Source organism: Lithobates pipiens, unplaced genomic scaffold (assembly GCF_037356315.1).
Source record: "Lithobates pipiens isolate NorthernLeopardFrog02 unplaced genomic scaffold, aLitPip1_a1.2 Scaffold_191, whole genome shotgun sequence".
Lineage (NCBI taxonomy): Eukaryota > Metazoa > Chordata > Amphibia > Anura > Ranidae > Lithobates > Lithobates pipiens.
In genome coordinates this window covers 161,564-176,718 of record NW_027507766.1, presented here as the reverse complement: position 1 = coordinate 176,718, position 15,155 = coordinate 161,564, and the positions used below count along the sequence as shown (strand labels likewise).

The window sequence follows — 15,155 nt, the reverse complement described above, 5'->3', positions numbered from 1 at the left end:
TCCCGAATGTAGTCTCAAGTACCAGTAAAATACCTCCAGGGCCTCCATGTAACACTAAATGCCTCTTCAGTGTTTTGAAGGGTGGCGGTCAAATCTTCCATCCGGAGAATATGATTGACTTTGGAATACCACAGCTCCTTGGATGGGGGCTGAGGCTGCCTCCACAGTGTGGGAATGCCGGCCCGGGTGGCGTTCAGGAGTTGCATCGTGAGGGTTTTTTTGTATTTTCGAACAGGCTGTCCGGTCAAGTGTAGAAGGCACGCTGCTGGGTTGTCTGCGATATCTACATTTCTGAGAGTTTTTATCGTCCCGGTCACCTCCACCCAAAAGTTCCTCAAGGCCGGGCATGCCCAGAAAATGTTTCCCCTTTTTTCCCTGTATCTGAATTGCACCTCCAACAAACATCCGGAATCGATCTATTCATTTTATTCAGAAGGTATGGGACTCTATACCAGCGTGAGACTATCTTGTATCCTGATTCTTGATATTGGTTTGCGATGGAAGCTTTATGTACTATTGTCAGGATCTTCCCTATCTGTTGTGGGGTAAATATGATGCCTAAGTCCCTCTCCCATTTGTGGATAAATGGTGGGGGTCGACTCCTCCTCCTGACTACTCAATAGGTTGTACAGGAGGGAGAGGGTGTGTCGCACAGGTTCCCTTTTGTGACAGATGGATTCATAGGGCGTCAGGACTCTAGGAGTGTAGGGGGCCCTTTGTATGGCCAGAAGAAAGTGACGAAGTTGATAAGCACTAAACAAGTCAAGCGGAGGGTCAGAAAGCTCGGTGACAGTTTGTGTGGTCGGGAGCCCTCCGGAGGGCCACACCTCTCCCAGACGCTGTTTCCCCACCACTGTCAACTGTTGCAGTTTCTTGTTGGTAAATCCCGGTGGGAAGTCTGAATTACCTATAACTGGAGTCATTGGTGACGGCAGGGGAGCAATGTGTGTGCAGCGGAACAACCTCCGCACAACAGCCAACGTAGCTCCCACTACGGGGTGACCTCTGAGGTCTTTTGGTAGGGTGGACAGGAGCCACGGGGAGGGGAATGGATCCATCCTCAATCTCCATCTCCACCCACTGCTTGTGTGGGCCATTACAATGCCAATCAACGACTCTCGCTAGCAGAGTCACTCTGTAGTATTGTCTGAGATCTGGGAGACCCAGACCCCCCTTGTCCTTTGGTCTGACAAGCAATTGTAAACGGGCTCTGGGCGGTTTACGCGCCCAAATAAAGTCCCGGAGCAGCACCTGCAGTTGTCTGAAAAAAATTGGGGGTAACCGGATCGGTAATGTCTGGAACATGTATAAGATCCGCGGGAGGGCCGTCATTTTGAATGCATTACAGCGCCCGAACCAGGTCAGTGTTAAAGCATGCCAGTTTCCCAAATCAGATTTCAGTCTATTCAGGAGAGGGACAAAATTAAGCGGGTACAATTGCGCTAAATCCGCTGCGATGTCAACGCCCAGGTAACGTATAGATTTTTCAGCCCAGTAGAATGGAAAAGCGGAGCGGAGCCTCTTGGCCTCACCATCCGGGACCGATATATTCAATACAGCTGACTTGGCGCAATTGATTTTATAGTTTGATAGGCTGCCGTATCGCTGGAGAGACGCAAGTATATTGGGAAGCAAAATGTGTGGATTGGAGACGGAAAAAATTATAACATCAGCGTACGCCGCAATTTTGTGGTGTGCCGAGGGTTTGGATATGCCAGTAATATTTGGGTAATTCCGAACGTGACACATAAGTGGTTCCAGTGTCAGAATAAAAATTAGGGGAGACAGATGGCACCCCTGCCTCGTCCCATTAGTGATGGGGAAAGAGTCCGAGCACCACTCGTTCACCCGTACCGCTGCCGACGGTGTGGAGTAAAGTGACATCATCATGTTGGGGCCAAGACCTATATGTTCCAGGGTGGCCTGCATAAAGTGCCAGGCCACCCTGTCAAAGGCCTTCTCCGCGTCCGTTGACAACATAAGCAAGGGCCTTCCCTGTACATGCGCCGCATGGATTAAATTGAGGACTCGGGGCGTATTGTCTCTAGCTTCCAACTTATTTTTATTTTTTTTGCTTGTTTCCCAAGGTGACCATCTTGGCGTTTGTCAAGAGGGTTGAAAGTGCCTGAAGAGATTGCCTACGGGCACATCACCCTGAAAGCACCCGATCTCGTTTGATGTTGGAGGCTAAGAAGAGTCGGGCCTTGTTAGTACCTGGATGGGAGACCGCCTGGGAATATCAGGTGTCGTAGACTTCTTTTTATGTTGTTGGCGTTGACCTGTTTTTTTTCGCTTGTTTCCCAAAGTGACCATCTTAGTGTTTGTCAAGAGGGTTGAGAGTGCCTGAAGAGATTGCCTATGGCCACATCACTCTGAAAGCACCCAATCTCGTCTGATCTTGGAGGCTAAGAAGAGTCGGGCCTGGTTAGTACCTGGATGGGAGACCACCTGGGAATACCAGTTATTGTAGGCTTCTTTTTATGTTGTTGGCGTTGATTCGTAGTTTTGTTTTTTTGCTTGTTTCCCAAGGTGACCATCTTGGCATTTGTCAAGAGGGTTGAGAGTGCCCAAAGAGATCGCTTACAGCAGCATCACCCTGAAAGAGCCCTATCTCTTCTCTTCTCTGAGGCTAAGAAGGATTGGGCCTAGTTAGTACCTGGAGGGGAGATGGCGTTGGAATACCAGGTGCCGTATTCTTCTTTTTATGTTGTTGACATTGACCTGTTTTTTTTCGCTTGTATCTCAAGGTGACTATCTTGGCATTTGTCAAGAGGGTTGAGAATGCCCAAAGAGATTGCCTATGGGCACATAACCCTGAAAGCGCCCGATCTCCTCTGATCTCAGAAGCTAAACAGGGTTGGGCCTTGCTAGTACCTGGATTGGAGACCACCTGGGAATACTAGGTGCTGTAGGCTTATTTTTATGTTGTTGGCCTTGACCTGTTTTTTTTTTTTCACTTGTTTCCCAAGGTGACCATTTTGGCGTTTGTCATGAGGGTTGAGAGTGCCCGATGAGATCACCTACGGCCCCATCACCCTGAAAGCGCCCAATCTCGTCTGATCTCGGATGCTAAACAGTGTCGGGCCTGGTTAGTACCTGGATGGGAGACCGCCTGGGAATACCAGGTGCCATAGGCTTCTTTTTTTTTTTTTTTTTTTTTATTTAGTAGTATGCGACATACAATGCAAAGGCAACTTCACAGAATGTGTGATACAAATAGTTACAAACAAACGATCATATTGCATGGATATCAGAGCCAATGGTAAGAAGTCCGAGGAGAATAGCACGTGTACAGCTTTGCGGTCATATCAAGATGAGATTAAAGCTCCATCTCATTGGGATCCTCTACCACTTAAAATATTATTGATACTAGCCCTGCTACCCTCGAAGAGTTTAGATATCCATAGATAGGGGAAGAGTATTGTGTAGTAGTCAAATGGGGTCGGAACATACCATTTTCTTTTCCCTTTTTTGAGTTAAGAAGGGAAATAGTAGAACTGAAAGGAGGGAGAAGGGGAAAGAGAAGATTGGGGAAGGAAATTGCAGAAAAGGAAAATAAGGGGTAAGGGGGTGTCGTGGGTAGAGTGGATAGGATGGGGTCCCCTCACAGGGAGCAAGAGACGCCCTCGGCTCACCAGCTCATCAGCTGTCCAACGTTTGGAACAGCGATCTCCAACGATCACCATGAGCTTACTATGTCTCGCAGAGGTATTCTTCCGAAAAGCGAAACTGGGTCCAGTAGAACCATCTGTTCCCATGCTCCTCCATTTTATCCCTCATTGTGGCAGTCAGGTCTTCCATTCGTTCAATATCATTTACCCTTGCGAACCACTGGGTCACCATTGGAGCAGATTGCTCTTTCCACTGACTTGGGATGCAGGCCCTAGCTGCATTGAGGAGATGTTTAAGTAAGGACTTATGATAACGCTTAGATTGAGAAGAACTGCTGCGGGATCATTGGCTAAGGAAATGTCTGTGAACTTGTGGATGAGTCTCAGGACAGGCTGCCAGAATGTTTGTAATTTAGGGCATTCCCAGAAAGGGTGGAGAATGGTGCCAGCCTGTTGCCCACAGCGACAGCAGCGGTCAGATTGACCGGGGAATATTTTGTACAACACCACTGGTGTACGATACCAGCGTGTGATCAGCTTATATGAGATCTCCTGATATTTACTGCAGAGTGACGACTTATGGGCGAAAAAGAGTATTCTGTCCTTCTGTGGTTTGGAGAATGTAGTTTGTAAGTCTCTTTTCCATTTAGCTAGGAAGGGTGGATCCGTGGAGGATTGTGCGCCTGTCAGGATTTGGTAGGACCTAGAGAGGGAACCACGAATTGGGCCATCATCCAGGCAAAGTTCCTCAAAGGGGTGGAATTGTCTAGAGAAGAACGACTGGTTAGGTAGTGATCCGAGGAAATGGATTAGCTGTCTAGCTCTCCAGCTATCCAATGCAACAGGTACTTGCTCTAGCAGTATGGTCCCCATGGGAATCAAGCCCGTGGGTCCAAGAAATAGGGCTGCTCTCAGAAGCCCTTTCGGGGTTTGCCTGGTAAAGGCCTGGTCAGACAGGCCCGGAGGGAATCTAGGATGTCCAATAATTGGGGTCATAGGAGAAGGGAAAGGTGAAAAAAACTATCCATCTCGGCGAGCGAGGGGCCAATTAACGGGTGAGTAGTCACACAGGGCTCCAATGGCCTCCCCGCCCAAGGCAGACAAGCCAGTGGAACCCACGCCATCTCCTGCTCTAGCTTGACCCATAGCTTCAGTTCCCCATGCCGGTGTCTTATCACATATGGTCCCCCATCGGATAGTGTCCGCTATGTACTGCGCATGCTCAGTACACAGCAACACAGATTCCTAAAATTGCCGAGCATGAACGGCGCCTGCGCACTGAGTCCAGGTTCTATCCCCACTATCCAAGTGGACATAGAGTAAGAATATTAAAGAGCCGAGTGCAGCGAGGCCAAGCCCGAAGCGTGGCAAGCGAAGCTCGCCTGCGAGGGGCCCTCTAATATTCACAACCCTATGTCCGCTTGGATGGTGGGGCTACCACCTCCACTCACCGCGCAGGCGCCGTTCAGCTTCAGAGATTTTCCGAAGCTTCGTCTGCTCCGTACTGCGCATGCGCAGTACGGCGCGGACACTATATCATGGCCGGACAGTATATGGCAGAACACCGGCACCAGTCAACCACCGGTGTCATGTGCGTCGCTGTGTAATATAGAGCAGGGTCCGGGAAGCCAATACCTCCCCGCAATTTCGGTCACAATAGCATTGCCCTACCAATACGCATATGTTTTCTGCGCCAGAGGAACTTGATAAAGATTGAGCGAACCGCATGAAAGAAAGTCTGGGGTATTTTGATAGGTAAGGCTTGTAGTAGATACAGAAGTCGTGGCATCGCGTTCATCTTCAACACATTACAGCGTCCGAACCATGACAGAGCTAGTGGGTCCCATCTTTTAAGGTCCGCTGTAAGCCCATAGGCTTCTTTTTATGTTGTTGGCTTTGACCTGTTTTTTTTGCTTGTTTCTCAAGGCGACCATCTTGGCGTTTGTCAAGAGGGTTGGGCGTGTCTTGGAGAGAACGCTTACGGCCACATCAACCTGAAAGCACCCGATCTCGTCTGATTTCAGAGGCTAAGCAGCGTCAGGCCTGGTTAGTACCTGGATGAGAGACTGCCTGGGAAGACCAGGTGCCATAGAAGGATCTGGTCTGGTTAGTGTCTTGATTGGGAGATCGCCTGGGAATACTGGATGCCGTAGGCTTCTTTATATGTTGTTGGCTTTGACCTGTTTTTTTTAGCTTGTTTCCCAAGGTGACCATCTTGGCCTTTGTCAAGAGGCTTCAGAGTGCCCAAAGAGCGTGCCTACGGCCAAATCACCCTGAAAGAGCCCAATCTCATCTGATCTCGGAGGCTAAGCAGCGATGGGCCTAGTTAGTACCTGGATGGGAGACAGCTTGGGAATACCAGGGGTTGAGAGTGCCTAAAGAGATCGCTTACAGCCTCATCACCCTGAAAGCACCCTATCTCTTCTGATCTCAGAGGCTAAGAAGGGTTGGGCCTAGTTAGTACTTGAATGGGAGATGGCCTTGGAATACCAGGTGCCGTATTCTTCTTTTTATGTTGTTGGCGTTGACCTGTTTTTTTTTGCTTGTTTCCCAGGGTGACTATCTTGGCATTTTTCAAGAGGGATGAGAGTGCCCAAAGAGATTGCCTATGGGCACATCACCCTGAAAGCGCCCAATCTCTGCTGATCTCAGAGGCTAGAAAGGGTCGCGCCTTGTTAATACCTGGATGGGAGACTGCCTGGAAATACTAGGTGCGGTAGGCTTCTTTTTATGTTGTTGGCGTTGACTTGTTTTTTTTGTTTATTTCCCAAGGTGACCATCTTGGCGTTTGTCAAGAGGGTTGAGCGTGCCTGAAAAAATCTACTATGGCTGCATCACCCTGAAAGAGCCAAATCTCATTTGATCTCAGAGGCTAAGCAGGGTTGGGACCTGGTTAGTACCTGGATGGGAGACCGACTGGGATTTCTCGATGCCATAGGCTTTTTTTTTAAGTTGTTGGCATTGACTTATTTTTATTTTTTTTTGTTTTATTGTTTTATTAAGTATAAGTAGAACAACATAAATATAGCAGTCAACCATACAGCATGACCCAGGGTCACAATTACATGGTAACAAAAAATAGGCAGCCAAATAACTCTGGGTTCTCAAGGGGAGTCCTGGAGTTTCATGCAGAAAAGAGAGAAACCCCACCTCCGACATGCAGCTCCGTTCGGACAAATGTAATCATGGAGAACAACTGGGACCACAGCGAGCCAGCTTATCATGACCTATGTGAACCAGAGTAAAATATGAGCCGGTCGTGTCCAGAACCCTGGGGTTCTTCTGGGTCCCAAAGGCTAGTAAGGAGACAAGGCATAGTGAAAAGGGAGGACGGGGGAAGAAGAGAGTGCAAAGACGGAGAGAGAGGAGGGGGGGGGGGATGGCAGCGGGGAAAAAAAGAAAAATAAAGACAAAAAGGGAGGGGGGGGGGGGGAATGCCACCCAGGGCAGACTTGGCCTACGTAGGTAAACGTTAGATGTTCAGTCGTTTTCTGGGACAGGGGCGCTGCTCACCTCCCGAATGTAGTCTCAAGTACCAGTAAAATACCTCCAGGGCCTCCATGTAACACTAAATGCCTCTTCAGTGTTGTGAAGGGTGGCGGTCAATTCTTCCATCCGGAGAATATGATTGACTTTGGAATACCACAGCACCTTGGATGGGGGCTGAGGCTGCCTCCACAGTGTGGAAATGCAGGCCCGGGCGGCGTTCAGGAGTTGCATCGTGAGGGTTTTCTTGTATTTTCGAACAGGCTGTTCGGTCAAGTGTAGAAGGCACGCTGCTGGGTTGTCTGCGATATCTACATTTCTGAGAGTTTTTATCGTCCCGGTCACCTCCACCCAAAAGTTCCTCAAGGCCGGGTATGCCCAGAAAATGTGTCCCATGGTCCCCGTATCTGAATTGCACCTCCAACAAACATCCGGAATCGATCTATTAATTTTATTCAGAAGATATGGGACTCTATACCAGCGTGAGACTATCTTGTATCCCGATTCTTGATATTGGTTTGCGATGGAAGCTTTATGTACTAATGTCAGGATCTTCCCTATCTGTTGTGGGGTAAATGTGATGCCAAAGTCCCTCTCCCATTTGTGGATAAATGGTGGGGTCGACTCCTCCTCCTGACTACTTAATAGGTTGTAGAGGAGGGAAAGGGTGTGTCGCACAGGTTCCTTTTTGTGACAGATGGATTCATAGGGCGTCAGGTCTCTAGGAGTGTAGGGGGCCCTTTGTATGGCCAGAAGAAAGTGACAAAGTTGATAAGCATTAAACAAGTCAAGCGGAGGGTCAGAAAGCTCGGCGACAGTTTGCGTGGTCGGGAGCCCTCCCGAGGGCCACACATCTCCCAGACGCTGTTTCCCCACCACTGTCAACTGTCGCAGTTTCTTGTTGGTAAATCCCGGTGGGAAGTCTGGATTACCTATAACCGGAGTCATTGGTGACGGCAGGGGAGCAATGTGTGTGTGCAGCGGAACAACCTCTGCACAACAGCCAACGTAGCTCCCACTACGGGGTGATCTCTGAGGTCTTTTGGTAGGGTGGACAGGAGCCACGGGGAGGTCAATAGGGGAATGGATCCATCCTCAATCTCCATCTCCACCCACTGCTTGTGTGGGCCATTACAATGCCAATCAACGACTCTCGCTAGCAGAGTCGCTCTGTTGTATTGTCTCAGATCTGGGAGACCCAGACCCCCCTTGTCCTTTGGTCTGGCAAGCAATTGCAAACGGGCTCTGGGCGGTTTGCGCAACCAAATAAAGTCCCGGAGCAGCACCTGCAGTTGTCTGAAAAAAATTGGGGGTAACCGGATCGGTAATGTCTGGAACAAGTATAAGATCCGCGGGAGGGCCGTCATTTTGAATGCATTACAGCGCCCGAACCAGGTCAGTGTTAAAGCATGCCAGTTTCCCAAATCAGATTTCAGTCTATTCAGGAGAGGGACAAAATTAAGCTGGTACAATTGCGGCAAATCCGCTGCGATGTCAACGCCCAGGTAACGTATAGATTTTTCAGCTCAGTAGAATGGAAAAGCGGAGTGTAGCCTCTTGGCCTCACCATCCGGGACCCATATATTCAATACAGCCGACGGTGCAATTGATTTTATAGTTTGATAGGCTGCCGTATCGCCGGAGAGCCGTGAGTATATTGGGAAGCGAAATGTGTGGATTGGAGAGGAAAAAAATTAGATCGTCAGCGTACGCCGCAATTTTGTGGTGTGCCGAGGGTTTGGATATGCCAGTAATATTCGGGTCATTCCGAACGTGACACATAAGTGGTTCCAGTGTCAGAATAAAAAATAGGGGAGACAGAGGGCACCCCTGCCTCGTCCCAATAGTGATGGGGAAAGTGTCCGAGCACTCTGTAAGCACCCAATCTCGTCTGATCTTGGAGGCTAAGAAGAGTCAGGCCTGGTTAGTACCTGGATGGGAGACCACCTGGGAATACCAGTTATTGTAGGCTTCTTTTTATGTTGTTGGCGTTGATTCTTTTTTTTTTTTTTTTCGCTTGTTTCCCAAGGTGACCATCTTGGCATTTGTCAAGAGGGTTGAGAGTGCCCAAAGAGTTAGCTTACAGCAGCATCACCCTGAAAGAGCCCTATCTCTTCTCATCTCTGAGGATAAAAAAGGGTTGGGCCTAGTTAGTCCCTGGATGGGAGATGGCTATGGAATACCAGGTGCCGTAGTCTTCTTTTTATGTTGTTGACATTGACCTGTTTTTTTTTCGCTTGTTTCCCAAGGTGACTATCTTGGCATTTGTCAAGAGGGTTGAGAGTGCCCAAAGAGATTGCCTATGGGTACATAAGCCTGAAAGCGCCCGATCTCCTCTGATCTCAGAGGCTAAACAGGGTCGGGCCTTGCTAGTACCTGGATTGGAGACCACCTGGGAATACTAGGTGCTGAAGGCTTCTTTTTATGTTGTTGGCGTTGACTTGTTTTTTTTTTTTTGTTTGTTTACCAAGGTGACCATCTTGGTGTTTGTCAAGAGGGTTGAGAGTGCCTGAAGAGCTCGCCTATGGCCACATAACCCTGAAAGCACCAGATCTTGTCTGATCTCAGAGACTAAAAAGGGTCGGGCCTTGTTAATACCTGGATGGGAGACCACCTGGGAATACTAGGTGCTGTAGACTTCTTCTCATGTTGTTGGCGTTGACTTGGTATTTTTGTTTGTTTCCCAAGGTGACCGTATTGGCGTTAGTCAAGGTTGAGAGTGCCTGAAGAAATCTCCTACGGCCACACCACCCTGAAAGAGCCCAATCTCATCTGATCTCAGAGGCTAAGCAGGGTTGGGACCAGTTTAGTACCTGGATGGGAGACCGCCTGGGATTTCCAGATGCCGTAGGCTTCTTTTTATGTTGTTGCCGTTGACCTATTTTTTTCCGCTTGTTTCCAAGGTGACCATCTTGGTGTTTGTCAAGAGAGTTGAGAGTGCCTGAAGATATTGGCTACGGCCACATCACCCTGAATCTGTTCCATCTCATCTGATCTTAGAGGCTAAGCAGGGTCGGGCCTGGTTAATGCCTGGATGGGAGACCGCCTGGGAATACCAGGTGTCGTACGCTTCTTTTTTTTGGTCAAATATAATTTTTTCTCCAAATAGGGGAAGACGGTCCCCCGAGTACATAATGCAACAAAGAAATACAGAGCAAAAAGCAGCTGAACAATACTTGATACAGGTATATTCGCAACTGTGAGTCTGCCTTCTGTACCAAGATCCAGGGTCACACAAACCCCAGGTCCCTCCGGCATAATCCATCCAGAGGGGGGTGTGGGGCCGTCATTCCCAATTTTCCACTCTTTCCAAAAGAGAGAGGGGGTGGAGGGGGTGAGAGTTAGGGGAGGAAGGCAGAAAAGAGAAGGGTTGAAAGATCAGAAAAGGAGAAGAGGGGACGAGACACGATGGCAGCCACTGTCCAAGGGGCCAGTCAAGGAAAGCTCAGAGCACTAAGGCGATAGCAGGCGACATCCTTCCAGCGAGAATATAAAGGTATTCCAGATGTCCCAGGTTTGTTTAAAAAATTCTTGTTTACCTTGTGATGTGAGGATCAAGTCCTCCATTTTTTTTAATGTCCTCTATTTTCCTAAGCCAGTGAGTAATGAAAGGGGGGGAACATTTTTTCCAATAGAGAGGGATGCAGGATTTCGCCGCATTTATCACATGCTGTAAAATAGATTTTTTTGTACTTCTTAATGGGAATCTGTGAATGGTGCAAGAGAAAGAATGCAGCCTCTTCCTGGATGGAGAAGTCTGTGAATTTTTGTGTTATGCATCGGATCTCTGTCCAGAAGTCCACCAAGCTGGGGCAGGACCAAAAAATGTGCAGCAACGTGCCCTCTTCTTCTCCACACCTCCAGCATATGTTCGAGGAAGAGGGGAAACAATTCTGCAGCTTTGATGGTGTCAAATACCACCTGGTGAGAAGTTTAAAATTCGTCTCCTGTATCTTCGTGCACAGCGACATTTTGAGAGCCAAAGTGATAATGCGTTGTCTCTGTGCTGGGGAAAATGAGCAATTAAGGTCCTTTTCCCAGTTGGACAGACAGGTTAAGTGTGGGTAATCTGTTTGAGAGAGAATGTGGGCCAAAGGGCCTTCGCTCCTGCATAGAGTCTCAAACTCCGTCTGAGGGCGGGCGAACGTTTGAGGATTGGGGATGGAATGGAGAAAATGATGTTGTTGCGCCGTTCTCCAAAAAGGCAGTTGTAAAAGCCTTGTCGGATCTGTTATTGTTGAGAAAGAAGGCCATTTTCCATCAATGACGAATTTAGACGCATTGTCTAGGTTGGAATTTCTAAGTGGGTCCCCAGTTCAAAGGTTGGATGGCCACGTATAGGGAATAGGGGGGAAGTCAAAGACGTGAGTGTGTTTTGGGTAGCGATCAGGTGACTGACTTTCAACTGAGCCCCTATAGTGGGATGTGACACAAATTATGTGGGTAAATACTTATAGCACCACATGGCGCTTCTTTTTTTTTTTTTAACAGCACAAGTTTATTGAACAACTTAGTTATAACAAGATATTACAGTAGGTACAAACATTAGCCTCTTCATAGGTGACGGACAGTAATACATCTTACATTAAGGAAAATTCCTGACAATGATAGTATAGACTCCAATATAGCTCACTCCACACACGTATGCAGATTTTCCACCCACCTATCCCATATTTTGTGGTATTTGGCTGGACACCCACGATTTCTATACACCAGTTTAATCAAGGGTAGCTTACTATTAATGCCCATTACCCATTCCCGCATAGTAGGCATGGTTGGACGCATCTAGTATTTAGCCTCAAGCTTTCGTGCGGTAAACAGCGTAGAGTGCAAAAATGTAGCCAAGTATTGATCAACAGAGGTATCAGGAAATATACTAAGTAGGCAACTCTTAGGGTCAAGTTGAAGGGGTGAACCCATGTGGTCATGTAGAAACCTGACAATCTGCCCCCAATACTCCTGGACCAATGGGCATTGCCAGAGAAGATGGTAGAAAGTACCAGTCGTACAAGAGCAACGGGGACACTTCGGGTTATAGTCAGGATGATACTTAGCTATCCGGATAGGGGTGAGATAGGACCTGTGTATCACATAGTACTGCGTTAGTCGGTCAGGTAGGCTAAGCGAAGCCTGTTGAACTTTCTCAAGGGCATCCTCCCATTCCTCCCCATCAAAGGGACCTATGTCCTCTTCCCATCTCAACCTGGCCCGTTCAGTGGTTTGCGCCACCAAGCGGGCCCGGAGTAGGCCGTATAGAGTCGAGATCAATTTAGCCGGTTCGTCTCCCATAATTACATCTGTCAAAGCCAGCGACTGTACATTCGGGAAGTCCTGAGCAAATTGCGCACGAAGCGCGTGTCGCAATTGCAAGTAGCGAAAGTGCATATGAGGGGGTATGTTAAATTCCACTTGTAGGGAGGGAAAATCCCTTACGCCCATAGGAGTCACCACCTGATACAGAAAAAGTATCCCTCTAGAAGCCCACAAGTCTACATCTGGTAAGCCAGACAACTCACGCAGCAGGGGGTTGCGCCATAGCGGTGTATGTGAGTGGTAATAGTCAGCTCCCAGTAATCTAAGGGCTAGTTTCCAAATACTCCGGTGGTGTGGCAGGATCCGGGACCGGGCATCCCTAACCCCACCACCCCGAAAAATCATCTGAAGGGGAGTATCAACAAGAGATTCAGCCCTCCCGCCCACCAAGGCCTGATATCTGTGACTATCCGCTCTATGGAGGTGATAAAAATGGGAAATCTGGGCTGCTATGTAGTATGTGTGGAAATCAGGGAGAGCCAGTCCCCATAGAGGTCGGGTTTTTAAGTGTGTTCCATGCCAATTTATGTCTAGATGGGCCCCAGATAAAAGTGTTTAAGACACCGTCTAATGTTTTAAAGAACGCCACGGGGACCATGACAGGGGAATGCCAAAGTACATAAAGGAGTTTCGGCAGGAGGATCATTTTAGTAATATTGATCCGTCCCATAACCCCAATGGGGAGACGGGACCATGCCTTAGTCTTCTCCCGCACATACAGAAGCAGTGGTTCAAGATTAAGATGAATATACTCCCCAGGTTCCCTCGTAACCTGCACTCCCAAATACTGAATGGAGGATACCCTGGAGAGTGGGAGAGAAGCTGCATCCCGGTCCGGGGAGAACAAGTCAATGGGTAGAACCTGCGACTTGGTCCAATTAATACGCAGACCGGAATGACCACCAAACTCCTCTATGACCCCCAGGGCAGCCTCCAACGACCGACCCGAGTCCTCTAAATACAGTAAAGTATCATCCGCATAAATACTTACTGATTCCACCAGAGAACCGCGTCGGAGGCCTACTACAGCCGGGTGTGCCCGAAGTGCAGCAGCCAACGGTTCTGCCGCCAAAGCATATAACATAGGAGACAACCCTGACGTGTGCCACGGCCCAGCTGAAAGGGGTCCGACACCCATCCGTTAACCGCTACTCTAGCCATTGGGCGATAGTATAGGAGAGTAATCCATTTAACAAAATTGGGGCCAAACCCAAATTTACCCAAGCATTCCCAAAGATAATTCCACTCAATGGAATCAAACGCCTTAGCGGCATCCAGTGACACCACCACCCTCGAGCCTACTCTGTCATGTTCAGCCTGGATATTCATTTATAACCGGCGGATATTAATGGCCGTGTTTTTCCCAGGCATAAATCCCGTTTGATCCGGGTGAACAAGTGATAGGATGACTCCACTGAGACGGGTGGCAAGTACTTTAGCCAAAATTTTAATATCTGCTTGGAGCAGCGAGATGGGTCGATAGGAATCCGGGGGAGTGGGGATCCTTTCCTGGCTTGGGTATCACTATAATAACTGCCTGCCTTAGAGTATCAGGTAGGGACCCGGAGTCAAATATGTGTGTATATAATCTCAACAATTCTGGCACTAGTGTCTCAGAGTAGTGGGCATAGAAATCCAGGGGAATACCATCCAGTCCAGGGGCCTTAGCCATTGCAAGGGATGCCACCGCTAGCCTAATCTCATCTGCCGATATCGGGGCCTCAAGAGACTCAACCTGAGCCTCAGACAGGTGGGGAAGAGAGATATCTCGGAGGTACGCCCCCGTCTCAGTCCTCGGCCTATGTACCTGCGACTCATAAAGGGCAGCATAGTAAGCACGAAACATGGTGGCCACTGTTGGTGGATCAGTCACCTCCTCACCCCCATTGTCAGTCAACGAAACCACCACCGGTGGCTTGGAGTCCCGATGCGCCAAGTAGGCCAGCAACTTTCCCGCCCTCTCTCCTTGTTCAAACACCCGTTGCTTAACAAAAAACAACTTTTGCTTAGCCTGTTCAATGTGGAGGTGATCTACTAGCCTTGTGTGGTGTCGTAATACCTGGGCCTTAGCAGGTGTGGGGTCAGTAGTGAAGTCAGTGGTCACCGAGTCCAGCTCCCGTAGGGCATTAGATAGCAAAGTCTTGGAGGTACGCTTCAACCGGTTAATCCGGTGTGTTAAAGGGGAACGTACGTGCAGTTTAAAAGCCTCCCAGGTACAGTCAACCGGAGCCGTCCCCTGATTAGTAGTAAAGAAAAACCCCCATTCATCCCCTAAGTCTTCACTGTCACTCAAGGCGGTTAACCAGAAGGGGTGAAGCCGCCATGGTTTCGGTCCAGTAGGTCGGGTCAAGGAAAAAGTTGCCCAGCAAGGAGCGTGGTCTGACAATGATCTAGCATAATAGCCCGTGTCTACTAGCCTGGGTAACAACTGGGCGGACACAGCAATATAATCTATACGTGACATGGTGGAGTGAGTTGCAGAGAAACAGGAGTAAACACGTTTAGCCTGATATTTAAATCGCCACAGATCTGTAAGAGAGAATTCCTGAAACGTGCGACCTAGGCCAGTATCTCCCGGTAAATGATCCCCTCGAGTAGAGCTCATTCTATCCACCCCCGGATTCAAAACCATATTAAAATCACCCAGCCAAGCAGGTATGTATTCCTACATGCCACCATTAGTGGAGCCCCTATTTTGATAATAACCTGCTATGTCCCCCCCCCTTATAACTCAGCTGTACTCAA

At 48.6% G+C, this 15,155-nt stretch overlaps 5 pseudogenes; all 5 read left to right on the top strand.

Moving 5' to 3' along the window:
- Window positions 1–2,136: 2,136 nt before the first annotated feature.
- LOC144000193 (5S ribosomal RNA) lies at window positions 2,137–2,255 on the top strand (annotated as a pseudogene).
- A 99-nt stretch (window positions 2,256–2,354) lies between these two features.
- Window positions 2,355–2,473, top strand: LOC144000250 (5S ribosomal RNA; annotated as a pseudogene).
- Window positions 2,474–2,796: 323 nt separating this feature from the next.
- On the top strand, window positions 2,797–2,915 carry LOC144000230 (5S ribosomal RNA; annotated as a pseudogene).
- Window positions 2,916–3,018: 103 nt separating this feature from the next.
- LOC144000209 (5S ribosomal RNA) lies at window positions 3,019–3,137 on the top strand (annotated as a pseudogene).
- Window positions 3,138–9,831: 6,694 nt separating this feature from the next.
- Window positions 9,832–9,951, top strand: LOC144000255 (5S ribosomal RNA; annotated as a pseudogene).
- Window positions 9,952–15,155: the final 5,204 nt, after the last annotated feature.